This window comes from Prionailurus bengalensis, chromosome B2 (genome assembly GCF_016509475.1).
Source record: "Prionailurus bengalensis isolate Pbe53 chromosome B2, Fcat_Pben_1.1_paternal_pri, whole genome shotgun sequence".
NCBI classification, from domain to species: domain Eukaryota; kingdom Metazoa; phylum Chordata; class Mammalia; order Carnivora; family Felidae; genus Prionailurus; species Prionailurus bengalensis.
In genome coordinates this window covers 7,105,309-7,133,186 of record NC_057349.1, presented here as the reverse complement: position 1 = coordinate 7,133,186, position 27,878 = coordinate 7,105,309, and the positions used below count along the sequence as shown (strand labels likewise).

At 43.2% G+C, this 27,878-nt stretch overlaps 1 long non-coding RNA gene across 2 annotated transcripts in view; it reads left to right on the top strand.

Annotated features, from left to right (window-relative positions):
• The window catches only part of LOC122489178, a 35,404-nt gene extending 22,706 nt beyond the window's left edge, over positions 1–12,698 (top strand). For both annotated transcript variants that reach the window (XR_006298854.1, XR_006298853.1), the window contains exons 5-7: positions 2,726–3,423; positions 3,716–3,943; positions 11,697–12,698. This is a non-coding gene — a long non-coding RNA (uncharacterized LOC122489178). The remainder of the gene's footprint in view (positions 1–2,725; positions 3,424–3,715; positions 3,944–11,696) is intronic.
• The last annotated feature ends 15,180 nt before the right edge of the window (positions 12,699–27,878 follow it).

Below are 27,878 nucleotides of genomic sequence, written 5' to 3'. Positions count from 1 at the left end.
TCAGGCCTGTTCCTTTGGTTTCTGAAGAATTGGCCCTTCACTTTAAGGCTCCTCCTGTTTTCTCTCCATCCTGTGTGAAAAGCAATCATTTGTCGTGGACAGGGATATTTTAGAATCCCCTCCACTTTGAGAAAGCTTCCTTATCTCAAGGTCTCTACCCTTGGTGCCATCCATAGTATCCACCCCCCCACCCCCCCGCCCCACGACGCACACTGTTTAGAACCAGTGGGAAAAAGTCTCCTTAGAATGTATGAATGGTGACACCCTGGGACAACAACTGAGTTTCTAATATTCTGCATTTACCAAACAGCAGATTTAGAGAAGAAGAAGGGTAAGAGGATTGGTCCTTTTCTTATTGTTGTGATTGCTTTCAAAGATCTCACCACTACTCTGCTGATAAAAGGCTCTTGCTTTATATTTCCCGTTCTTAAAATATGTAGTGTCTGCAGAATATTTTGTGTATGTGTTTTTCCCCAGTGGTTTTGTGCGCATATCTGGGGATATTGAAATATCCTTACTCATAATCACATGCTGGTTTCCAGGTAGTGTATTTGTCAACATGTAAAGACTTAGTAAATAGCAGAGTGCTTTTCAATAGAACACACGAGGCAGCTAACCAGCACGGTGGGCAACAGAAGACGTCACTGTGCAAGATGATGCGATTTTACTCGAAGGCTTATACCCAGACGATTCCTTGTTTTTCCGCTACTGCTATTGCAGTATTATTAATACTAGGAGTTACTCTTCAATGAATGTTTACCATGTGCGGAGAAGAACGACCTTGTTCAATCTTTGTCATGATCTGGGAAGGTACACATTAAAATTCAAACTTCCCAGTGGAAACAGCTTGGTTCAGAGAGGTTAAGTGGCTTTTCTTGCACTTCACAGGGCCCTCGGGAATCAAATTGCAGATTTCACTGGTCCAAGCCTGAGCTTTGTCCCCCGAATTACACATTCAAAAACAGCACTGACCATGAAATCCGAAGTCAACAAAATTGCTATTTTAGTATCAATAACAAATAATGATGAGAGCAGCTAATTGATATGTTCTACACGTAAAGTCTTTATTAATACAACTACCCGATTAGGTACCTACTATTCTCTATTTTAAAGCTGGGGGAGCTGAGGTTCAGAGGTGCTAAGTAATTTTCTCAAGGTCAGACAACTAGTAACCTTGTTTTATTATAGTTTATGGGTTCCTGAATAAAACATCCTATTGGAATAAAATAGGAGTACTTATTTTTCATCTACTATTTTGAAGGGAACATTTAGAAATTGACAAAGAATTTTTATATTAACAAAGAATAAATTAACAAACACTGCTAGTGGGTGTGTAAAAAAAAATTAAAAGCAAAAAACAAACAAACAAAAACATCCGGGGCACCTGACAATGGTTTTGTCATTAAATGACTTGGTGAGGTGGTGAGGACAATTGTACATTCCCTGTTTTTCAAGAAGTATGTGGGGGCGCCTGGGTGGCTCAGTCGGTTAAGCGTCCGACTTCAGCTCAGGTCACAATCTCGCGGTCCGTGAGTTTGAGCCCTGCGTCGGGCTCTGGGCTGATGGCTCAGAGCCTGGAGCCTGCTTCCAGTTCTGTGTCTCCCTCTCACTCTGCCCCTCCCCCGTTCATGCAAAATAAATAAACATTAAAAAATAATAATAATAAAAAATTTAAAAAAATAAAAAAAAAAGAAGTATGTGACTATGGAAAGTTCAAATACGGATTGGTATGTTTGCCACAGGCAGGAATGTGATTTTGATAAGTTTTTTTATGGGGGGACATCTTCTGAAATGGTTCAATAACTTGAAAACTAGAAAATGAGGGGCACCTGGGTGGCTCAGTCGGTTAAGCGTCCGACTTCGGCCCAGGTCATGATCTCACGGCTCGTGAGTTTGAGCCCCGCGTCGGGCTCTGTGCTGACAGCTCAGAGCCTGGAGCCTGTTTCAGATTCTGTGTCTCCCTCTCTCTCTCTGACCCTCCCCTGTTCATCCTCTGTCTCTCTCTGTCTCAAAAGTAAATAAACGTTAAAAAAAAAAATTTTTTTTTAAAAAGAAAATGAAATTACTACCATTTGAGTCCTTCATTTTGTGTTATCTCTTCCTCCCCTTTTTGTCTCTAATGTCGGGGATAGAAAAGAGTTGGTGTTTATTAGGAAGCATTGCATACATTTGTCTTCTCAGCGACTATAATATGGTCGTGATAATGGTAATGCAACTAACAGTACCCCTGAACAGTGATGTGCAGAATTAGCAAACACAGTTGAAAACTCAGGGAAGGAATGGAAACATGGAAAATCTGTATTCTCAGCCCTCTTCTCCGACACAGCAGACCCTATGAGTGTTTTTGGCTGTCTAAAATTTCCAGTAATTCTACTGCTGCGGTCTTTTTTTGTTTTGTTTTGTCTTCTTCTGAAAACTGTGTGTGCCTCGGTGACAAAATTACTGATCGATAACCAGCTACCTTGCCAAACGGAGAGCACTGCTGGGCTGTCTGCCGATGCGGTGTTGGGGGGCGTTCAAATGTGTTGAGGAGTGTTTGGAAGGTCTCGTTTGAGCGTTCCATGCAAATGCATGCTGAGCACGTTGTCAGTGATCGGCACACACACTTCACATACTGGCTTAGGTAAGGCTTTCCAAGTGTTTGGTATTTCACACAAACGTCACTGGTTACATCACTTTGGCAAGGGACTTTGCCACTGACAGTTGTAAATTCTCTGTCTTCTAGCTCTCAACCTGTTCTGCAAATTCTCACCAAAGGTGCAGATTCTTCTTTGTGGCTCGTACCTCCATTTTATGCCCCTGGAAGTGTAGTAGATATTCAGGGCACACAGGATGTCTTCAATTCCCTTCATCATCAACACTCTTGTCAAAGAGAAGCTTCTACTAACCTCTGCTGCGTATACATGCTGCTACTTGCATTCGGAAAACACTGCCCCCCCCCTTCTGGGCCTGGCCAACTACTCGAGGTAAGAGCCACCCATGTGTTCCCATAGTTCCATGCTCGCATTGGCCATACTGTCATTTCCTGTGAAGTTTGTGCTTTTCCACTAAACTGGAGGAGAAAGAACATATGTTTCATTAATAGTTTATCCCCATTCCCAAAACAGGCCATAATTTCCCAAAACAGGCCATAACAAGCACACAGTAGATATTTGGCAGTCACTTAGAAGTCTGCTATGAGATACTCCTTAGAATCACGATGCTGGAGTAAAAGTCGTATGTGAGGTCGAACCCATTCTGACCCCCATAGGGAGGCAGAGGAAACTGACTTGTCCGCTAATGACATATGCAGGTTGGGGTGATTTTACGTCCATTGTTTTCATCATGCCCAGGTCCCCAGGCAGGGACGAGAGAATTCCGGTTGCTGCCTTCTTCAGACAGAAGCCATGTATTAACCCTTCAGCCAGAAATCAACAAAGAAGTGTGAGTATGCCAAGGGGAACTGGGACCTGCCACTCCTTCAGCCTTTTATGATATAGATGCCTCACTGGTGTAGACGCTTCTCAGAATGGAAGGTATTTAAAGGAACAGGATCTGTTCACTACACAATCTGGCTCCAATCTCACAAGCCAACTAGCTGGCCTGTATAGAAACACTTCTGTTTCCTACTCCTGGTGGAAAAATTGACTGTATTGGACTTTGAGATCTTTAAAATAGAGACCTCCTAAGTGGTTTCCTAGAGTAATTCTGACAGCGGGCGATTTTCCCTTTGCAGTCTGGTTTCACATGTAAATTTCAACTTCACCGAGATGGTCTTGAGAACACACAGAAAAGACTGCGGCCAAGGGCTCCAGATGGCCTGGGGCAGCTTGAGGCGTATGTGGATCAAGGGCACCCCTCGTCATGGAGTGGCCGCATCTTTGGCATGGAGACGGGCGGAAAACAAGCTTCACCTGCTTCCTGCCTGGTGTGTGGTCAGTGCCTGAGGACTGTGGGCCATTTGGTGAGTGCCCTTGCCTCTCTGATTTTTGCCACTTTGAGACCAGCTCTTCTTTCCGCCCAGAACACGAACAGCTGCATTCCCTTCTCCCCTGATGAAGCTTTTCCTAAATTTACTACATCAGAACTAGGTTTTGCTCCAAAGTTGGATAAGACCCTGCTTTTCCTGTAACAACATCTACTCCACTCCCTGATGCTCAGTAAAACAGTAAAATCCCTTACCCAGTAGGGTATACGTTCTATGGAGACGGGAACCGTGATCATTTTGCTTCCAAGAGCCCACCAAAGTGCTTGGTTCACGTTAAGCTCTCAGTTGATGGCTGTTAATAATGAAATGAATGGATGACAAATCACCCCCACTCTCACCCCAAACGTCAGAGGAAAACTTGAGAAATTTTGTCATGCCCAGTAAAAACTCTAAGGGGAGCCTAAGGATTTTTTTTTAAAGGTGTGTGCCCCACTCATTGAATTAGATCATTTTGTTATTTTTTATAGGTAGGAGTTGGTCTCATAAAATAACAAACCTTAGCAAGACTGAAGCCCAAGGGAGATCAATCAAATCATCCAAGGTCGCCATGTGAATCAGGGTGTGAATAAGCATATTCAACACAGTCATCTGGTTCCTTTTTTTTTTTTTAATGTTTATTTTATTTTTGAGAGAGGGAGAGAGAAAGGAAGAAAGAGCACGAGCAGGAGAGGGGCAGAGAGAGAGGGAGACAGAGAATCCCAAGCAGGCTCCTCGCTGTCAGCACAGAGGCACACCGTGGGGCTTGAACGCACAATCTGTGAGATCATGGCCCGAGCAAAAGTCGTACCCTTAACCGACTGAGCCACCCAGGCACCCCCACAATATCTGGTTCCTTCAGTTATGCGTTCTCTTGAGTGCTTTGAGTCTTCCTTATCAGCTTCCCTTATCAGCTTGGTGGCAGCTGGCCTTGGAGCACCCAGACTCACCTTTAATTCCTGACTTTGCTGTTGAACAGCCGCGTGATCTCAGTTTCCTTCAACTGGAAGTTGTGACCGTGATTTTCATGTGACAGTTTGGTTGTGAGAAGCACATGAGCGCATACGTGTGAGAATGTCACACACCGTTCGTGTGAGAATGTCACCCAGCACGAAGAAGGCACGACGTCGCTGTGAATCCCCCTCCCTTCAGCGTGGTCCGGAGAGCTAACGGCACCGTTTGTGATCATTGGAGCCACCTTAACACGCTTATTTAGGAAAACACTGGGGCCCTCGGCCAGATGCCGTGCAGCTCTTTACTGAGGTCCACTTGCCAATTCTATATTTAGCCTGCCCAGACACAGAGAGTGGCTGAGATCTTATTCTCCTGTTTCCTCATATGGCTCTTCAAATCACTTCTTTAAATTCCCTCACTGTTAGCGGAGTTACTTTACACACACATATCCAATTATTAAACATTCCTCTTCTTTGGCCTGACTCAGCCCTCCCGTGGCCGATTTTATTGTTCCTGTTATTTCCCCAGGAGCCACTCACTGTTTTCCAATGGGGATTTTTTTAAGCCCACCTCCTCGAATACCTCCTATGGGCCTGATTTTTCTTTGTTTCAACGACAGACATAGTAATTGCGTTGCTCTGGCCGCTTCCTGGCTCCCTTGCCTTTTTGCCAGGGTACCTATCTGTTCACACCTAATTTTAATGAGCTGCCCAATTCGATTACTGGAAGGCACTGGGGTGTTACAAGGGATCGACCATTGTTTCCAGAAGCCCTCCCAGGTTTCCCGTCCTCCTGTGATTTACCGAGTGTCACTTAATTCTGCTTTTTTTTTTTTTTTCTTTTTTCACACCCCGGCCGACTGCTCATCATAGTCGTCACCCACCTGTCTTGGCGACCTGCTCAACACTTCATTAAAAACACGTGCAGCTCAGCTCCTTTCTCCCCGCCCCCCTCTCTTCACTTGTGACCAGGCCTGTTTTCCCCTTTCACTCGAAGTTATTCTGCTGCTTGGGCTTGGTGGCTTCTTCGCGGGCCACTCCTCAGGCCCTCAGCTGTGTCTCTGTTTCTCAGCCTGCACTTCATCCGCTTCCATCCTTTTCATTAGTGTCCCTGTTTTCACTCTCAGACGTTTGGGACACGGGCACTGATTACAGTCCGTGGCTGCCTTGAGAGCAACACCTCGAATACGTTATTGAAACAAAAGCAAGAAACAGGGGAAAAAGGCCAGAGGAACGTTGTATGAGAGTCCCTTTTTTTTTGAAAATTAAAGATCTGCTAAATTATTAGACACCTACTAACAACGTTGCTCTCGTTGGCTTGTTGGATGTGGGACCTGGAGAGAGGAGCATTCTTGCTGCAGTCCCAGCGGGGCGTGTGGGGAGCACTGGGGACAGAGCGGTGACAAGACAAACAGCCATCTACCCTCATGAAGCTCATATTCTAGGGGAGAAACAGATAAGTAGACAGTAAATAAATATAATGAAAATTTCCCAATGCAGTAACACCAAAGTGGGACAGAGAAATGACTAAGGGGCATATGTTTTCAACGATATTAAAACTAAACTTTGTGTCTTATAAGACTCTGAGTGAGTCTGGGGCTCACTGCATATTAAACTGTTTTAACAGAACTAAATATTTCTGTCCTACTGTGACTTCATAGCACTATTGTCTCTCCTGGTGGTTCTCGGTCATTTTAATGCATAGAAAATGACCCCAGAGTCTTTCATGCTGGTGAGTGTCCCTGTATCTGTGCAGTGACAACACTAACAAAATTGCACCCGTTTATTGAGTACTTACTGTGTGCCAGATAGTCTTTCAGGGGCTTAGAATCCATCAGGAAACAATATAAACCAGTAGCTGGCTTCTTGGTGCTTCCATTTTAGCAGGGAGAGAGAGGCAATCAAAAACAAACTTAGGGGCGCCTGGGCGGCCCGGTCTGTTGAGCATCCGACTTTGGCTCAGGTCATGATCTCTTAGTTTGTGAGTTCGAGCCCCTCTTCGGGCTCTGTGCTGATAGCAAAGAGCCCACTTAGGATCCTCTGTCTCCTTCTGTCTCTGCCCCTCCCCTGCGCACACTCTCACTCTCCCCCTCTCTCAAAAATGAACATACATTAGAAAAATACGTTTAATAAATAAGGAGATTCTATTTTATCCTAGAAGATTATGCAAGACACTGGGAGAAACAAACTGAGGTAAGCAGGGCTGGAGAGTGGCTGGTGGGGATTGTGCCACGGTCACCAGGACAGTGAGGGTGGTGGCCAAGTTTACCTGTGGCCCTGGGGCTCTCCCGTTTCCCAGGCCCTCAAGCCAGCACATGGGAATGTACTTGAATAGAGCAGCATCTTTACAAAGATGATGTTGAATCAATATAGTTATGAAAACGAATAATCCACAAACTTAAATACTTTATTATTTATAATTACACTTTATAATATATGTCGTATTACGTATATTACACCTCACCGCAGAGAAAGACACACGAGTCCTATCACACTCGAAATGAGAACCATTGCCCGGTACCACCTGTTGCCAAGCTGTCACGCACATCCATGTGGTGTCTTTTGCGCTGCGATATAGACCAGGATTTTATCTTTATGCTATTTAACATATTTTGGCTCTTTTTTTTCTTTTCCCGCCCCAAACAGAAAGTGCTCAATCACGGGGGCCGTGAAATTTCCCAGATCTTCTGCAGTACCTAGCAGAGCACTTCCCAAAGAGTCATCCGTTGTTATTAATTAACTGAAACTAATGAAGTCACAGTGTAGGCGGGCGTTGGCCCCGCATCTCAGCAGCCAGAGAGCACGTGCACAGGTGGTGGACGTTTCGTACGAGATGTGAGTTACATTTAGAGGCTGGACGCCAGGGCAGCGTCATGGAGTCTTCATGGGGCATGTCGTTATCACAGCCTAGAGTTTCAGGTTTTCGGGGTTGGCGGATTTGCCTAAACAGTTCCCCACTCCAGTCTTCACTAGCCAGTGTCCCTGAATGCAAACCCAGCAGTTCTCACTGGAGTGTGAGCGTGGAGAGAAGTGTGTGCGGGTGGGGAATATTCCACTTTCTGTTGTAACGGTCAAGGTCAAGTTTTTGCTTACATTTTAGGAGGATACTTCTAGGTGGGTTGAGTTTCTAGTTACTGTTAAGTCATTTTAGGCTTTAAAACCTCCACTTTTTTTTTTTTTTTTTCCTGGTCCAGAATCTGAATTTGTTGTTTCATGACAGGAGCAGAGTCTGGAGTTATAATAGACATAAATCAAAAATGTTTCCAGGGTCCCATATATTATCCCATCACCCAAGGAGAAGCCTGGTGGTATCCCGGATTTTTGTAAAAGCTAACTTAGCCAGTCTTTTAGATGAATGCTATAAGCCAAGGATGGGTGATGGTGCAGAATGTGTAAAGAGATGTGTTTTAGGTACGTTAAAAGTCTCCTTTCACACTATAGAGAAAAACAATAGTTTTGCTATTTCCACTTGATTGGCATTCCTAACAACTGCTCTGTTAGAGGGCTTTGCCATTAGATGTGAAAGAGAGAGGTTGATGGGGGGGTGGCAGGGAGAGGAGGGTAGGTGATGGGCATTGAAGAGGGCATCTTTTGGGATGAGCACTGGGTGTTGTATGCAAACCAATTTGACAATAAATTTCATATATTAAAAAAAAAGAGAGAGAGAGAATGATGAAAATAATATTTTACCACCCCAGTGCTCACTGTGCAACAAAAAACCCAAACACAAGACTTATTGTGCTTTCGTACGTCTCCTCCCTCAGTCCTCCCCCTCCCCGGACAATATCACTTATATCAGCTCCCCGAAATAAATATTACAGCATACAGAGTGCCCTCTGATTGTGCTCACCGCATGAACTGGTTAAAGATATTCCCTCAAAGCTGAGCACAAATGGTAATGAACAGGTTAAAAATGGAGGACTCCAGTGGGCCTCGAACCTTCACACCCAAGGCACAGCTTGCTATGTGTGTTACCATAGAGAGTCAAAGAGAAACTTCCTTTACAGAAGCTGCATATTTAATCTTTTTTTTTTTCTGATTGTGTGAGACCAGGGTGGATACTACGTATTTATCAATTTTCAAAAACGAACCAACCCTCCACCACAGCTGGATAATGACAGGGTGCCTCATTGCTGTTCTCAGAGGGGCTGTTTTGGTTGTTGAAATAAATAGATGCCCCTAAGAATTAGATCATAAAAATAGTCCGCGTAGCATGTATCTGCGGGGCCATTCTTTCTGCGACCTCCACCCCCTCCCTCTGATAATGGCCATTATCCATAGCAGGGCACTTGAGGTCACTAGTGTGGTCTTTGCGCACAGGACCTTACTATCCTTCCTATGCCATCGTCTAGATTGTGAGCCACGGCAAAAGGATTGGAAAACCAGTTTGTTCTTTGTATATGAGACGTAGATTTGACCTTGTGTCGTCCTCCTGCATCTTCTATGATCTCACAAACCGTAGACACAAGACTTTCAAGCAGTCTGGAAAAAAAAAATCTCCAACTGTGCTTTGGTTTTGAGTTTAAATCATAATATTCCAATCATTTGTTTGTTTTGCTATGAAGATGCCTGGGGCATCCAGCTACAGCTGAGAGGGCAGGCTTGGCATTGTTAGTAATTAGAAGGAGCCTGGTAGTGATTCAAAGTAGCTAAGAATTCATACATTTAAAAAAAAAAAAAAGCCCACAAATGTGTTAGTGAGATGTAGTTTGCTGAATTCATTGTAGCTGTGTGGCTGTCTTTTTAACCTTGCTGCCCTACTCATTAGGGCACATGCAGTCAGTCACCAAAGACCCTGGTTTCCTGCTGTGCTCCTGAAGCCTGATAAAATGCATCGAATATGAGATGAATCTTCTGGTCTCCCTCTCTGTTGGTCACTGTCGCTGAGATTTCAGTTATGTTGATATAGCTATAAATTGAAATAAATTCCTAACACCTAGTATGTTTGCTAGGGCTTAGTAGGCACAGAATGAATGCCCAATGGATTAGTAAATGAGTACAGGACTAAATGAAAGGATATCGTTTATGATATTTCAAAGACAGCCACTTTATTTTACTAAAGAAATTAGTCAATAGAATTACCTGATCTTGCACACCCCAGGGGAAGTTCTCGGGGAGACAAAACTCAATGGCGTCTTCTCAGTGTTGTGTTAGTTACTAAGAAAGCAGCACGTGGGCATAGCACAGTGTCACCTTACCAAAGGTCCCAATTCAAGGGGTATCTTCTTGATTCTAAAGAAGGTATTAACACTCGTTGAAAATAGACTCTCTGAAAATAGACAGGGATGCTACGGCAGGGGGAGAAATCATTTTAGCTGTGAATCCAGGAAACACGGGTGGCATAGCAAATAAATGGATGTCTCAAAATAAACAACATGATCAGGTCATTTGTGATCATGCCATTTAGTCACTTCATTTCCATGAATTTCAGGATTTCAGGTAGGCAAAGTAGAATCACGGAAACTTTTGGGGGTTGTTTACATTTTCATTTGGGTAACATCTATATATTTATTTTAGCAGCTCTTCCATTAATAAAACCGGAACCAGGTTTCTTGATCTACTCTTCGATTTGCTAGCATCATTCATCTGGAATTTAAATTTAGCTGGAGTGAGCCAACTTTCACTTTAATGTAAATGTGCACACAACGGATAATTAATAAATTTCCTGATGAGACTTTACTACTATACCCCATCCATGTACTTTTGGTTTTTCATAGTATTACCAACCTCCTGAAGATGAACAGTCATAGTCATAAACAGAAGTTCAAGCTAAAGTTAAAGGGAATGAAAGAAACGTCATAAAGAAAAGTGAAAAAGAAAAGGGGGGATCGGGGGAATATTTTTGGAACCAGGCAAAATGGTCAGATTTCATGTAGTCCGTGGGGAAGCCAGGCCCGGTCCATTTCTCCCTCATGTGTCCTGGTGAGCAACTCAAGAGCCTTATCAAGTGATTCCGGCAGAATCTTCAGGAAGACTCCCAGGAAACGTGCACTGAGAAATTTGGAGGAATCAGCCACAGAGCTAGTTTTATGGAAAATGATGCCCTGTAGCTCAAGAGAACAAATTTCTCTACATGGGCATAATAGCAAGTGTTTAGAGAAATTTTCCAAATAATAAAATAAAAATAAAATAAAATAAAATAAAATAAAAATAAAATAAAATAAAATAAAATAAAAATAAAAAATAAAATAAATAAAATTTTTTAAGAGCCCCAGCTTACTTTATGACAAAATTCTTCCATCTTCCTTTCTAAGATGATAATAGTAAAATGTTTTGTTTTGTTTTTTTCTCCCTTGTGGTAGCATGTTATAAATTTACATTGGAAATTTATAAGAATTTCTGAAAGCTGTAGATACGCATTTATAACTTCACAGGCAAGTTTTTAAAAGCTCAACATTTGAATAGTTTTGCATTAATTGGGAAGAGGGCTATTTAGGGAGCTCTAAGATCGGATTATGAGTTTTGATCTAATGCCCTTTGAAAAATGAAGAGAGTGTAATGATTTAAGCGGAAGGCTAAAGCACTTCGCCACAATCTGTCTCTTTACCTGCCTCCTGGTCAGTATCGTTTACAATGCATCATTAAAGAGGTGTTGAGGTTCTTTCAAGGTGTGTGAAAGGAGTGGGGATTTAAGAGGGGTGCAGGTGTGAGGGACTTATTTCCTGTGCAAACAGGGAGGTGAGCGTGTAACTTTGGGATGGTATAAAGCACGGGGCTTCAACCTAAATCCCATGTTCCCTCTGTACTTCGAAGTATTTCACAGTCTTATTTAATGCCGCTCTTTCTTTTCTGGCAAACAGGGCTTTATTTAGTGACCGGGATGACTCATTCCCCAAATCGCAGAAATACGGGTTTTCCGTGGCAGTCAGCATTTCTGGTTTCTGATCCTGAGGAGATTCCATGGGCATTAACACTGGCCAGAAGAAAACGGTGCAGCACCAGGGGAGCGTGACTTCCCTTTCCTTACGGAGGTGGGTAAGTCACCCTCACGAGCAACAGCAACAGGAAACAAAACATTTTGAAATACAGATTTGCTTTGGCTGCAAACGAGGCCAGAGCTTGGTTCCCCAGTCTGAGAACTGGAGCCACGTGCGACCTACCAGACCTACCACCTACCGTCCCAGTTTTCAATCAAGCACGCGGGAAATGGGAGCATAGTGAAAATGTATGGATTTGACAGTATTATCCTACAGGGTCAGCTTGACTAACGTCTTTCGTGCTGTGTCCAAATGAAAGCACACTGGGAACCCCGTAAACTCAGCCCCAAGAGCGTCTCACATGCAGACAGAGGAGGCTGTAACAGTGGAGTCTGTGCTCTAGCATAAATCAGGGAGCCGTAGGGGAGGTTTGCCCATTGGCTTAGATGTGTACGTGATACTGACCCGTGGTGGGTTGCCTGTTGCTTAGATGGACCTGTGATCTGAGTTTCGATTAACTAAATGATCAAAGTAAAACTATGAACCCATGAGTTGGTAAAAGAAAATCCTTGAACAGCCAGAATAGGTGTCATTATGCTTAGGGTGTTCTGTAGGGGTGGGACCCAAGGGGGACAGTGGAGGAAGGTTACCCTGACCCACGTGACGAGTCAGGAGCAACATCTCCCCAGGGCCTCGAAAGAGCCCAGCATTGTCCACCTGAGACGGCAAGGATCAATTCACCTGGCCTGGCAACAACCTAAAGATGACACCTGTAAGGACTTTTGGTCCTTTTTGCCCCACCCATCCTCCTGGATGGTCAACACAGAGATACCAGGGCACAGAAGAGAGAGGCGAGGGGACGGGGGGTTGGATTGTGGTCAGAGGGTGAGTGAGTCACACCGGGCCAGGAAGACAAAAAGTGTTCCACAGGCTGTGGGCTGAAGTTTTCAAGTGAGTTCAATTCATTTTTGTTAATGCTTTATTTATTTTTGAGAGAAAGAGAGCATGCGCAGGGAGGGGCAGAGGGAAAGGGGGACAGAGTATCCAAAGTGGGTTCTTTGGTGACAGCAGAGAGCCCAATGCAGGGCTCGAACTCATGAACCGTGAGATCAGGACCTGAGCAGAAGTTGAGAGCTCAACCAACTGAGCCACCCAGGCACCCCTGGATTACTTTTTTTAAGCAGGCACCACACCCACTGTGGGGCTCGAACCCATAACCCCGAGATCAAGAGTCCCGTGATCTACCAGCTGAGCCAAGCAGGCACCCCTAAACTGAGTGAAATTAGGTTGGACTTTTAAGCAACTGATAATAGTTGACAAATGACAGAATCTGATTGAGAGGACATTAAATTTCACGGAAAAGGGATTTTACAGAGCAGGTCTGAAAACAGCGGTGCAAGAGAAAGAAAAATCACATTTTCCTAAGTAAACATTTCAGTTTAACCTCGCATTCAACACCTTTTCCTCGGTTCTGTTGAATGAATGACTGAGTGGATGAATGAATGAATTTGGTTCTTGTCACTAACTGCAGAGTTAAGTGCGTGTTTTTCTGCACTTAAAACAAAATCAAAGCCTCAGTGAGCAGATGGTGGAAGCTTTTATTTTCCAGGAGACAAAGAACCTGGCCCATGCCCTTTACCTCACAGCACTGGGAGTCTGTGGTCTCTCTCCCGCGGGTCACGTCAGCCCCAGCACATCACAAATTGTCAGGAAAGCCAATCTACAGCTTTCGTGTTTTTGTTTTTTTGTTTTTGTCTTTTCATTTCACTTAAATTGCCAAAAAAAAAAAAAAAAAACTTCTTTTTCATCAAGTTATTTGGTTTTTGAGAAGATTAACACTCTTCTATTGATGTTTTCACTTTCACTAAAATTTTTAGAAATGCACATTCTAAAAAGAACAATTTGCCCAAAAGGGAAAGCAGGATGGCTAAGAATAACATTTTTTAAATTCCAATACTTGGTATTAGGGTTGACACAGCCTAAATTCCAAAAGGATTTAAACTTGACAATTGTGAACCACAGTATGTCCACTTCCTCTATGTGACAGTTTTTTAAAAGCGTTATTCCAAGAAAAGCAACCGAACCCCTGCATGTTGTTTGTTATTTCATGGCATGGGACGTTTGCTCGCATCGGAGTTGCATTGTTTGAAAGAGACTCTTTTTTTTTTCTTCTAATATGAATATGAAATATCTCCTTTGGGGTCAGAGGCATGCATAAAGATATATCATTTGCCTTTTAATGGGGCTTTCTGGTGACTGTACAGTTTTAAAGTGTTCTGGATGCACCGGCTCTTCCTTACTGAACGTTCTTGCTGTGTGCTCTACAAATATGGATGGAAATAATTATGGCGAGGATGGCTTCATGAGATGATGTCACTCCAGAGGAAAAAACCCGCACCGCAGGGAGCATTTCCAGTAAAGCATGGCAGAAACTGCGGGGTAATCAAAGTGCAAATTCCAATTTATTTAAGCAATATTGTTCTTGCTCCTCCATTTCACAAAGCTGTCCTTTCTCATTAAATTTCTGGAAGAGAAGGAATGAATTTTACCAGAATGAGTCTGAATGCTAGTTGACCTTTTTTGAAAACTCTGCCTGGAACCCTGGCATCCCAGCTGCCTTTTCACACATATGGGGAGAAAAGAAATTGAGGCTTGTGAGGAGTAGAGCCCAATATATGCAAGACGCGATGCCATCCGGTGAGGCTTTTGTTTGAGGAGAAGTTTGCGTGTATCGAGGGCAGTGCATTTGTCGGTGGCCCCGGTAAGGGCTTGAGTAAGATCCCTGTCTAAGGGTTTCTGTGTCTTCTGGACGGCACAGCCCAGGGACTGGCTTTGGCCTGAGCGTGCCTTTTGCTTTCTAGCAACAACCAAATGAATAGAAATATAATTTATAATATCTGTGTGTTGGTGATGATTTGACAAAGTTCAGTTTTATTTGATAGTTTATTGAGTTTCTGGGGCACCTGTGTGGCTCAGTCTGTTAATTGTCCGACTCGTGATTTTTGGCTCAGGTCACGATCTCACGAACTGTGAGATCGAGCCCTGCACGGGGCTCGGGGCTGACAACGTGGAGGCTGCTTGGGATTCTCTCTGTCCTTCTCTCTTTGCCCCTGCACTCGGGTGCTCTCTCACTCAAAAATAAATAAATAAACTTAAAAAACAGTGTATTGAATGTGTTGTTTTACCAGATGCTTTTTTAGGCATCAGTGATGTAGCAAGTGACAGCCTACTGGGTGGAAGGATTACAAAATCAGATACAACACAGTTCTTGCCCTTAACATGCTCGTAATTAGGAGGGGCCTTCTGATTCGTAGACAGAAAATTACAATACAGTGTGGTCCGTTCTATGATGGAAGGAGGCCCAGAATGCTGTCGGAGGACGTAGAAGGGACCCCAACCCAGACGGGTCTGAGCAGGAAGCTTCCCAGAAATATCAGCTGTCTGATTTACATCTTTAATGACCAATAGATGGGGGGTCGGGGGCGGTGGTGTGTGAAGTAAAAGAGTCTGAAAGCAAAGGGACTACAGTTTTCCAAAACACCCAACACAGGAAAAAGCAGGGATAATGGGGCACAGAATCACTTCCCTTTGGCTGGAGAGGAGAACCAGTGAGGATGGGGAAGGCATCTAGTGGAAAAAAGAAAACAGGAGTTTGCCCGTAGGGAGTCTTGTCTTCTATGTTTTGTTAAAAATATGTGGATTTCATTGGAAAGGCCACGGTGGTTATGACAGAAGTGCTCTCGTTCAGGCTGGAGGGGCCCTTGCTCTGGGGCCCATGCTTTAAGAGGCTTTCATTTAATATTCATAGGTAAATAAATAAACAAAGATAGATAGATAAATGACTAAATAAATTAGTGACTAAATAAATAAATAAATAAATAAATTTTTAAAGAACACAAGGCTACCTCCATACTTGGGTTCATGGTGGCCATGAACCATGGTGACCCAGTTCAGCACTTAATCCTCCACAAACATTCAGGACCCAGGAAGGCATCTCTGGCCTGATGTCCACAGGAGACTGGGTCCTCGCTCTTTGAGGATCTGTGGTTTGCACGGCCCAACATTGCAAAGGAACACTGAGAAATGGAAAGAACTTGAGAGGGGAAAAGTGGAAGTAATTTGCTTTTATGAACTTATGCTAAATGGATAAAACTTCTCAAATAATAATGTATGCGAGAATTATTGCCTAATGAAGGGTAGTTTCAAACAGGACCAAGAAAAGATCCGTTTCCTTCTCCTTATGTTCTAGTTTGTAGACAAGGAGGCGCACAGGAACTGGGGTGGTCTTCCAAAAATTTGCACGTGAAGGCTCAGGAATATTTTACGGTGTTAAATATTCATATTGCTTTAAAAAAATTCTCATTTTCCCCTCTTCTGTTCTCCATATATGTATACAGAGACCACACTCACATGCACACAATAGATACATAAAAATATATACATAAAACACAAAGTATGAAAATTTTACATTGCTAAAATTTGAATGGCTTTCTTTCCATGAAAATATTACATTCTTTAAAATTACATACAATTTCAGCTTTATTTTAAAATATTTTCATTTAACATTTTGAAATACTTATTATAATTTGTCATTTGCCTTTTTAATTCTCAATGTTTTAGGAGAAAAGACTTTGAAAATATGACAAATAATATTCATTTTTCACTTGTACATTTAACTTACATCTTTAATGAATGAAAATATAGTAAGCTTTTGTAATCTTGGAATATTTCTCATCTTTTAGATCACTAGTCACTAGAATTATGTAAAAATATTGATTAAAATAATATGTTTCATAATTTTAATAATGTGAATATTAGAGGATATATAATAATTTATATTTTTGTGTGTTTTTATGACTCATTCTCACATCATCAGACTCTAAACAGAACACTCAAGCATGTACAATAATAATATAATTAGTTTTATTGTTTTCCTGATTTCATTCATATAAATAACATCTTACATTTGTGGTGATATTTTGTCCACATAAAGGCATACGTCTCACAGGATATCTTCTGTTTCTCAGTTTATTAAATGGGAATTGTACTCTTACTGCATTTAGCTGTCTGTATGTGAGATTCCACCTTGCCCCAAGCCCTTCTTAACCAAGGGGGGAGCATGATCAACACCACCCGTGAGAAATCTCACTCCCCTGGAAACAATAAGGCAAATTAGGAGGCCAATTAAGCGAGTTAGGCCATCCTCTGGGTGGGTAATGTTTCCACCTTTACCTTGAACTTAGGACTCAACCTCATTCACTTTGTTCCTTAGCATAACTTCCGGAGAGGTGCTGAGCCCTGCCATTTTAGGTTTCCTGGCCAGCAAGTTCTTGGCTGCAGGCCTATCCATGTTCAGACCAGGCATTTTTGACAGCCACAGGGGTGGATGGACTGAAGGTCTCCTGTCCTTAACTGAAAAGAAAGTTGAGAGATTACGGAGGCTGTCTTAGGTTTCAAAACCCGAGGCTCTTGCAATAAGTAACACCAACCATTAACCACAGGGACTGTTGAGGCAAAAAATAACAGTGTTTTGAACCCACAGCAAAGCTATTGGTGGGAAAGCCCTCCAGACCTGAGTGGCAAAATAAACGAGACTCTTTAGAGTACTTGAAACCTCTAGCCTGACCACTATGCCAGTGAGTCGGAAAGGTTTCCCTGGATCCACTCAAGGTGCAGCCTTCCAATCTGATCAACCATGGGTGCCCCAGGGGTTGGCCATCCAGTGTCCTGTGACCAAGTGAGACGAGTGACAGAGAGGAGCCAGGTAGGTGTGAGATACTATTTCAGATACTCTGCATAGGTTTATTTTATGGACAGAAAGGAATTATGGGACCAGAGACCAGAGTTCATTTTTCTTTTTTTTTTCCAAAACACTTTGCATTCTGGCTTCCACCTAAAATTGAAGGGGAAGTTTCCTGACTACTGTCACTGAAATAAGATGTAGAACGAATCCTAAGCAAGAGCCAGGGATTCTAATTAAAGTTTTTCTTGGACTTACACATTTAGAAAGATTTCTCCTCTATTTTTATCTTAAAGAAAAATACAGAAATTTGATGGTGATGCCTTGGTGACATCAAGTTTCTAAAATGGGAAGCAAATTTTGTTTAGAAAAAACACTCAGTAATCTTAGAATGCTTTTACGTTTTATTATCGTTGATAGGAGAATATATTTTGATGGGAATATTGAAAATTAGTAAGGACTAAATTAAGGAGGAGATGAAATTGATTAGTCCTGATAAATTAAAGTTTATACATATAAATGTATAATTTATGGATATATGCATAAATTTACATATATGATAATACAGAGACAGTAGTATTTTAATAAAGTGTATAATTTCTGTTTTCAATTCGTATAGAGTTTATGAATTTCTCATCACATCAGTAGGACTTCTGAAATGGACTTATGTGATTACAACTAGATTTAAAATGATTTTAAAATCTATGACTGTGATTACTCTTATTAGCAGTTTAACTTGCCCCAGTGCATTTTATTCTATTTTCTGCATGACATCTATCCCTTTCCCACAGGAGTAGCATGTGGCAGGCATCATCAACTCCAAAGACAGCTTCATACAAGATTAGCATCTTCAACAAGAGCGTCAGAGGCATGTAGATGAGGAAAATGTAATCATAATCACTCACTACAACTTTCCTGGGCCAAAAATCCTGCTTCAATAGCAACAACAAAAGGTGAACTTGGTTAAAATGATTGATGGGCGCTTCTCCTTTGCTCAATTGTATTCAGAACAGCCGAGGTCATACCTGGCTGTGTTCTCATCATACAGTTGATTATTGTTCTGGTTTTGGTCTGGGCTCTGCTCCTTACCACCATGTGAGACCTTAGTCAACTTCCCTTTTCCTCAGTGAACTCATCCTTAAAATGGGGAGAATAACTGTGCTGGCCGGGATGTAATATAAGTGAAATACTACCTGTTGTACAGATTGAATGGCGTGGTAAGAGGGACGTGCTTAGCACAGAGTCTGGCACGTGATCCGTTCGCATTATACGTTAGCCGTTATTCTAGGACCTGCAAACCGTATTTAACTAACGCTTGAGTGGCTGTGCTTTCCTTTTTATTTGTCCCTAGTAATTGGCCACATTGGATATTTGTTTTGAGCCATAATGAGGATGAAATATAAAGATAAAGCAGTCATCCCTCATATTATAATTGGAAAGAATCATCTTTAATAAACTTCAATTATAAGCCCTCAGGCAAGAATATTCTTTACGAGGCCAAGGATAAAGAGAGCCAATGCCCCAAAGAATTGCACCCCATTTAAAAATTATTCGCCCACAAGCCCAGGACAAAATAAAGTTGATTAGTGTCAAGTACAATTCTGTTATTTTGACCACTTGGATCGTGTCTGGCTGAGTTAGAAGAAGATGGTTATTATTTTATTTTACTAAATGAGTTTTAAGTTTTTTTGTTTTTTTGTTTTTTTATAAGTCATCTCTACAGCCAACCTGGGGCTCAAACTCACAACCCGAGATCAGGAGTCACGTGCTCTTCCGACCGAGCCAGAGGGGCGCCCCACTAAATGAGTTTTTAATGCATCCATCCCAGTCTCTCTGTGGGCGTGTTTAGACTCAGCAGAGAGCTCAATATGACGGACAAGCAGCGAGGAGTTAGTGGACAGCAGAACAGGAGCACTTCCCAAGATGCCTGAAGGCAGTAAAGGCCTAGAGCCCCGATCGAGAGTCTACCGCAGGAGGACGCGTAGACGTGAGCCACAGAATGGAAAACTCACAGGTTAGCACTTTGGAGTATTTATTTTGTCTACTTCTAAAATATTTAGTCTGGAACATTTAAACGGATACTTTATTGGTGCACACGCTTGTCCAAATTTACAGCAGCCGACACCGCGTGGAGCTTTGGCAAGGGTTCACGGCTAGCCGATTGTTGAGAAAGCTCCTATGTGAAAAGCCAGATCTTTCTGTGAACGTAGATAAAAAGTGGATCAAGCCAAGTGTATGGAAAATGAGATAATGGGAGATTCAAAGAGTATTCCCATGGGGGCCAGTTTCTCTGATGTCCAACTGAACTACATATTAATGAAGGATGGCAAACGCTCACAGCTGATAAGCAGGCTGTCTCCTGGCAATTATCATAACTCCTGTTGCAAAATAGGTACTTTATTTGGACTTCATCCATTCCTTGACTTGCTCTCTGTGAGGAAGCACAGCCTCAAATAATTGCGGGTCTATTAGCACATCAATTACCTAAAGACCTTGATTTTAGCAAGGAGTGGATTTTAATCAATCACTGCAGACGTTATCGAGAGATTAGTTGTCCCAGAGAATAAAATTAACTACAATTAGACTGTAATAACTTGCAAGTGCCACTAGCATATATTTTCTAGTTCCTTTAGAACTAATCCGTTCGGCTGCTACCTGGTATAGGAAAAAAAAAATATGTTCAGACTTTCACAATAATAACTGGAATTAATGTTACCTTTTAACTTCCTTCCTTGAAATGAAAGGAAGAAACTAAACTAATAAATAGCTCACCCTTGAATGTATGGGAGATCTTACTAGACAAGTCAATTTGAGATGATTAGTAGAAACTACAGAGTTTGTTAAGGAAGGATCTCATATCCGTCCTGAAATTCAGTCCCGCGTTCTTTTTTTTTTTTTCAACGTTTATTTATTTTTGGGACAGAGAGACACAGAGCATGAACGGGGGAGGGGCAGAGAGAGAGGGAGACACAGAGTCGGAAACAGGCTCCAGGCTCTGAGCCATCAGCCCAGAGCCCGACGCGGGGCTCGAACTCACGGACCGCGAGATCGTGACCTGGCTGAAGTCGGACGCTTAACCGACTGCGCCACCCAGGCGCCCCAGTCCCGCGTTCTTAAAGCATCGGGTAGAAGAAGGAATGGCGAGGCGTGAAACGAGAAAAAGCAGTAGACAATTGAGGTAACAAGTGACTGATCTGGCAGATCTCGGAACATGTGAACAGTCTCCAGGCACCCGGAAATACTTGGTGAGGGAACTTATTAAAATATCACACTTGCTGTATTCATGTTGAACGGGGAACTGTTACAGTGTCTGTAATAACATACTTGAAGACACTTTGGCACACTGTATGATATTATGTGTGTGACACTTAGTTCAAGCTGCACTGCTGGGGCCATTCCATTTCTATAACCAAGAATCCATAGTCCAAGGGTGGCGCCTAACATTATATGAAAAAGGCTAATTCCAAAGATGGCTACTGAAAGCCCTTTAACTATCGATAGCTCAATCAACACCTGAGGGTTTTCTAATCAGCATAATGAAGGTCAGACATGGATTTGCTCAGGGAAATTAGTGGCTTGTTTAGCATGATCGCTGGTAGAACCGTATTCTGATTAGGTAAAATGAAAATTGTTCTAGGGATGTGACCTGGCTAAAATATTTTGGTAATGTTGCTCATATTTGGGTGGGTCGAATGTGGGGATTCAGGAAGGCCCAAAGCCAGTGTTCTTAGGAATAGCCCCTGCTCTTCACTGATAGCATGCAGGGAGCCCGCTTGGGATTCTCCTTCTCCCTCTCTCTCTCTGCTGCTCCTTCCCTACCTTTCTCTTACCTCTTTCTCTCTGTCTCTCTCTCAAAATAAAAGAAACTTTTTAAAAAATATTAAAAACAGAAACACCCTATCCGAGAAGATTCCCTCAATGCCAGGCCTGTTGCCAAAATTAAACCTAGCTGCCTAATCTATCTCTTTGTTTATGCGACATCATAGAAATAAGTGAATGTGGTGTGTGCGTGTGTGCAGAAGGGATAGGATTGAGATCGCGAACAGAATTTTAAGAATCAGGGCAGCTAGCAGAGTAGGGCCAGGAGAAGAAGGGACTAGAGTAAGAATGAAGTTGGTGTGCTTTTCTGAAGTCAGTGCGTACAATGGCAGAAGAGAATTTCATGGAGAACCATTTGCTAGGACTCTCAGCTCAACCCATCTCCTGCCTTGACATATCTTCCTGTGGGCAAAAAGGCTCATGAACTAAAATAGGCACTTGGGGTGGGGGAGTTAAGCAGACAGCTGGAGCCTTCAGAGCCCTGATGCTGGGCCACAGACTTTAAGGCTTTGGGCTGGCCACCTCAATGATCTGGGTCTAATTTTAGTGGGGAAAGAAGTCTCTGGTACCACATTCATTGGATTCAGCTTTCTTACCAACATATGTGTATTGCCCAAATCAGGAAGGGGGTTCCCTATCCTTGACTGCCCTTAAATAGTTGTGCCCATGTTTGGCAGGTCTTCATGGAGAATACTTGCTCTGTTCATTTGTAAAACATGGAGAGAAATGACTGGTGAGTTCCCATAAAGTCACAGATAGACCTTTCCTAGGTCGCGACTGACCTGTCGGACATGAGTCTTATTGGTATCTGGGCCTGGAAACCTCAGGGTGAGAAGCAAAAACTGTGAGCATTGATTGGCCTGGTTTGAGTCCCATTTCCTCTTGTAGAGGCTCAGTTTCCACATCTCTAAAATGGTAATAATAAAAATAAAATAGTAATAATAATAATAATAATAATATCACCTCCCTTTGGGATGCTGTGAGGTTTAATCACATCCACATGGTATGGAGCATATGGAGGTACTTACTGAATTCTTCCACATCCATCACCCCTGGAGTCAAATAGCTCCAGAAGCCTGATAGCCTCTACAGGGATAAATTTGCTTTCTGAAAAGGCTGTGTGACGAAATCTCCTTTATTTTACATGTTAATTTATTTCAAAGTGGAGAGAGAAGCTACAACCTGTTTTCATTGATATTTGAGTAATAAAGACCACACATACTCCACGGGAGAGATTAATGTCCTAGGGGAACAAGGTGAAATTAGGCGGTGGAAAAGAGCTCCATGAAAGAAGCAGCCTCATTTTCCACGTATGGACATATTCTGTCATTTACTGATTCATTCAGAAAGCACTCCTTCTCAGACGGCCATATCAGAAAGCACTGGAAAAAAACAGGGGCAAGGGGAACAAATGATTTGTGGTAGGCACCGTGGTCGTCCTCCCCAAGTAATTCACTCTGAACTTGGAGAAACGCCAACACGTCATCAAATGTTTCCTTGGTTTCCTTCCTTTCCCTACTTCATTTTCTTTCATTTTTCTAGAGAGAGAGAGAAAGAGAGAGCAAGCAGGGGAGAGGGGCAAAGGGTGAGAGAGAGAATCTTAAGCAGGTTCCACACTCGGTGCGGAGCCCGACGCGAGGCCGAGCCCACGGACGGTGAGATCATGACCTGAGCCGAAATCAAGATTCGGTTACTCCCCCGCCTGAGCCACCCAGTGCCCCCTCATCTGCCTACATTTAATTCGTCAGCAAGGCCATCCTCCTCCGCTCTCAGAAAATGAACTGAGTCCATCACGTTGAGGTCAAGCCTCCATCACCTTGCTGGATGACTGAAGCGGTCTCCTAGAGCATGACCCTGCTCTCACTCTTGCTCTTACAGAGTCGGTTCTCCACACAACGGCCACAGCAGTAGTTTTAAAAACGTAAGTCAGATCAAGTTCCTCTCCAGCTTAAAACCATCTAGCAGCCTCCCCTCCTGTTTCGGCTAAAAATTCCAGTGCACGAAGGGGGCCTTGGGAGCCCAGTGCCAGATTCTCAGACCCGCGTGCACCCCCTCTCTCATGTCTGGGTTCTTCACATTAGCGATTCCCTCTGATACATCCATGGCTTTTTTTTTTTTTTTTCGTTTTTAATGTCATTTGGTTCTCAGAGGCCTTTCACGGCTGTCGGATCATTTGGCGGCACTCCATCCTATTCTAGTTCTCTGCTTTGCGAGGATGCCCTTTGATTTTGTTTGTTTTGTTAGTAGTTCGCGTTTACATAGAGGTTCCTGTGTGTCGCTCATCATCTAAATCCTTTTACGTGTTTTAAGCAGACCCCGTCTCGGGTGATCCCTTGCCCTTCCAGAGCGTCCATGAACATCCAGAGACACGGTCGCAAAGGTGGGGACCGCCTCTCGTTTTTTTCCACCGTTGTGTCTTTAGACTTAGCGCAAGGTGTAGGTGCAGAGGAAGGGCTCAGTTAATACCTGTTGAATAAATGATTGGTGACTCTTAAGTTCCTCCTGGATTTTACAGCCATTAATTGCCACTAGATGGTAATACAAGGATCTCAAAATTATGTGGAAAATGCGATTTCTCAGGGCGCCTGGGTGGCTCAGTCGGTTAAGCATCTGACTCCTGATTTGGGCTCTGGTCACGATTTCACGGTTCGTGGGATCAAGCCCCACATCAGGCTCTGAGGCGACAGCGTGGAGCCTCCTTGGGATTCTCTCTTTCCCTCTCTCTCTCTGCCCCTTCCCCTGCACACTGTTTCTCTCTAAAAATGCATAAACATTTTTAACAAATGCAATTTCTCACCTTCCCCCCCAAATAACTTTTTCCTCCTGTGCTCTGTACATCAGCAAACGTGAACAGCCACCTGCACCGTGGCCCAAGAGCCGGAAACAACGTCACGGTGACCCCAAGCAGATTTCTCTTCTGCCCACTACTAGTGAAACAGTCTAAACTCTTTAAAATCATCTGAACCCCCGAGGTCCTGTTATGAGCTCGGCCTTGTTTCATTAGTCGAATTCGTCTCCACCATGTCCACCCTCCTGCACCGCTCCAGGTCGTACATTATGATGTTACCATAATAAATGCCTGTTCACGTTTAAGGAGGCATACACGCTGCCCTCCTCAGATCGCAACACTGGTCTCTCCCATTTTATTCCACCCACCCAGCACCACTGCCCCCGACCCGGCCTGGCCCCGACAACAACCTCACGCAAGCTTCTCCTTGATAATTCCCATCTCCTTTAAAGACTCATTTCCTCTGGGAAATGAGCTTTCTCTCTTGCCTCCCAGGGCATGCTGAAACATGGCTCTGAGTCGGGATGTCTGGAGCAGAGTCCCGAGAATATGTATTTTTTTTAAAAAGCCCCCCAGGTGGTATTGATTCGGGATGATCATGAATCATCCTAACACACGGCATTGTAGGTGGGCATTTATTTGTCTGTATTCTTCACTACACTGTGAGCGCTGTGAGACAGGGAACATATCTGTCTTGTTCACTTTCTAAGAAACATACAACCTCATCGTAAGAGACCCTCAATAATTTTTTCCAATAAATAAAGGTGTAAACTTTGTGACTTTTCTTTGACTCTCCAGGGCTCTGTAAGTGGAGAGTTGGTATATAGGAGTATCTGGTAAGTGAAATGTAGCCGAGTCATTTTAGTAATCATGCCTCACACCAATCTACTGTAATATTATTCACATTTTCCCCTAGCTTTGATATCATACCCAGGATTGTACATGAGATATCTGTTAGAGCTTAAATCCTGAGTGCTAATGGTTTCTGATTTTCCTTATGTAGAAATGGAAAAAAAAATTGCCAAAAGTGAAAGCCAATATTAGCCTCCTTGACAGATTCCGTACCCTTGATCAATATTTACCAAGAGCTTCTTTTGAGAATAACGTTGTAAGATATGTGTTAAGAATAAATTGTTAAGTATAAATGCCATTACCAAAGTCCAGGTAAATGTCAGCGTAAAGGTATGTAAGAGTGAATTAGATGAAAGTGTACGCGCGCGCGCGCACACACACACACACACACACACACGCGCGCTTCAAGCTAGGGTAATATTGCCTGTGAATATTAACTAACATTTTTCCAAGTGTTATGCTGAAACTAATTTGAAGCCTTATCAATTGAAATAGAAATGAAATGTTTTCCCCCTTAAGAACAATTCTTTTTTTTTTTAAATAGCCCCTTGTGTTCTACTTGCAAGTTTCTTGCTAATCATCACAGTGCAGTGTATTTTATTATCACCCTTCCCTCTTTGCCGCTATGTAAATCATAAAAAATGTCTTAAAATAGTTTGGAAAATCAATACTGGTCTTCGTGTTTTTTAAATGCCATAATTAAATATGACTACCTCAGGGTATTTATAATACTTCAAGAACTAGGTAGGATGCAAAGAATTGCTCGGATAATTGACATAACTTTCTACTTTGGTTTTGTCAAAAGGAAATCTACGTGTTGGCAACTCTGTCTTCCAATTATTTAAGGTAGTCAATTTCTTCATTAAAAGCACCTCTTGGGGTGCCTGGGTGGCTCATTGGGTTCAGCGGGTGGCTGACTCTTGATTTCAGCTCAGGTCATGATCTCACAGTCCTGGGATCAAGCCACGCGTTGGGCTCCATGCTGAATGTGGGGCCTGCTTGGGATTCTTTCTCTCCCACTCGCTCTGCCCCTTCCCGCTCTCTCTCTCTCTCTCAAAACAAACAAGCAAAAAAAAAAAAACTTTATAAAAGTCCATGTGTATCAGCTTAATAATGTGTAATCATGGTAGCACATTTTGATAAGTTTTACAGAGTATAAAATACAACCCTTAGTGTCATATGTGGAGGTGATTATGGTGAGTAGTTGGTATCTTTTTACAGGAGTGGAAATGGACTTCTCTTCCAGCAATTTGCCATTAACTGGTGGAAGCAACTTGGCTTACTGTTTTGAGAAAAGCAGAAGCTGCTTCTGTGCCCAAATGTAAAACTAATGGTGATGGATTAGTAAAGACTAACAGGGGCCCTGGAGGGAAAGTGTGGGAACCATGCCATGCAGTTGCTAGCCTTGATTTTGAATGAAATACCCATGTGGACAAGGATGTGTAGAATTCATTTTTTTTTTCCTGAACGGATAAGGCTAATTCCTGAGGAAATTGGATACTGAAGGTGCACAAAATGCTCTCAAACCCTGAGTTGTGTGCGAGCTGGGCCACTCCTTATTTGTGGAGAATTAAGCACATTCCGTCAAATTTATACTACTAAAAGCTGTGCCTTTATTCAGTATGCCTTCTGCCAAGGGCGTGACCCTTTTTATCAAGTGCATCCTCTCTTTAAAAATAAGTATTCCCAGGGCACCCGGGTGGCCCAGTCGGCCAGGCATCCGACTTAGGCTCAGGTCACGATCTCATGGTTCATGAGTTCAAGCCCCGCATTGGGCTCTCGGCTGTCAGCACAGAGCCAGCTTCAAACCCACTGTCTCCCTTTCTCTCTGCCCCTCCCCGTGCCCTCAAATAAAAAAACATTACAAAACAAAACAAAAGTATTCCCAACTCCAGGCTACGAAGCATATGGGGTTCTCCTCTTAATGACCACCTTTGAAAATTGGCTTACCATTTTGCCCCGAGAAGAGCAGAAGGAGGAAGAAGGAAGGGAATGAGACCATAGAAGAGGGAGAGGAAATGAAAATAGGAACCTGAAGAGGGAGAGGAGAACACGCAGATTTGGAGACTAATTGCAACAGCCAATCCCAAGCGGAAAGGAAAACCAGTCCTTAAAAGGGCAGTGGAAAAGCCTGGAACCCTCACAGCCAGCCTCCTCTGGGGACGCCGACCGGGACATTGCCCTTCTGCAATCCACAGGGTCTTCTGCAGTTAGGCTTGGAGCAGCTAAGTGCAACAGGCCTCCCTCACCTCCACCCCTGCCCTGTGCTCTGAGCCCTGGGAGGGGAGCAGCCCCCGAAGACAGCCAGACAGCCGCAGGTGCACCATGGTGTCGCAGAGGTGGGTGGAGATGGGGGCGGGTGGGGGGCCGGGGCAGCTGAGAGAATAGAAAGGCGACATGCTCAAGTAGCTTCTGTCGTGGGCGGGGACCTGGTGACTGACCCAGAGTAAAGTCGGACACTGGAGGGAGGAAATGGCAGGAAGAGAAGGGCTGTGGGAATCTGAACTGCAGGACATTCTCGGTGCCTCCCCCTTCCCAGTCACGGAGCAAAGGAAGAAAGATGTGGGTCAGTAACTTGCTTCACTAATGAGTCTGGGGAGAGCTGAGAATCCTTCAGCCCAAATAACCATTGGTGAATGGAAACAGGAGGAAAAAAATGCGGAAAAGCATTTGTGCTGCATTTTTGGCACTTTGGCTGGTATGCCAGAGGGGAAACTGTTCAAAACCTGTGGCTTTATTGAGATAGTACGTGTACTCTGCATTCTACCCGAATAAGGAAGTATATTAATTTTCACCCAGATATAAGAACCAGTGGCTTCAGCTGAGAGAGAGAGAGAGAGAGTGGTTCGAAGTTCGCAAGGACTGT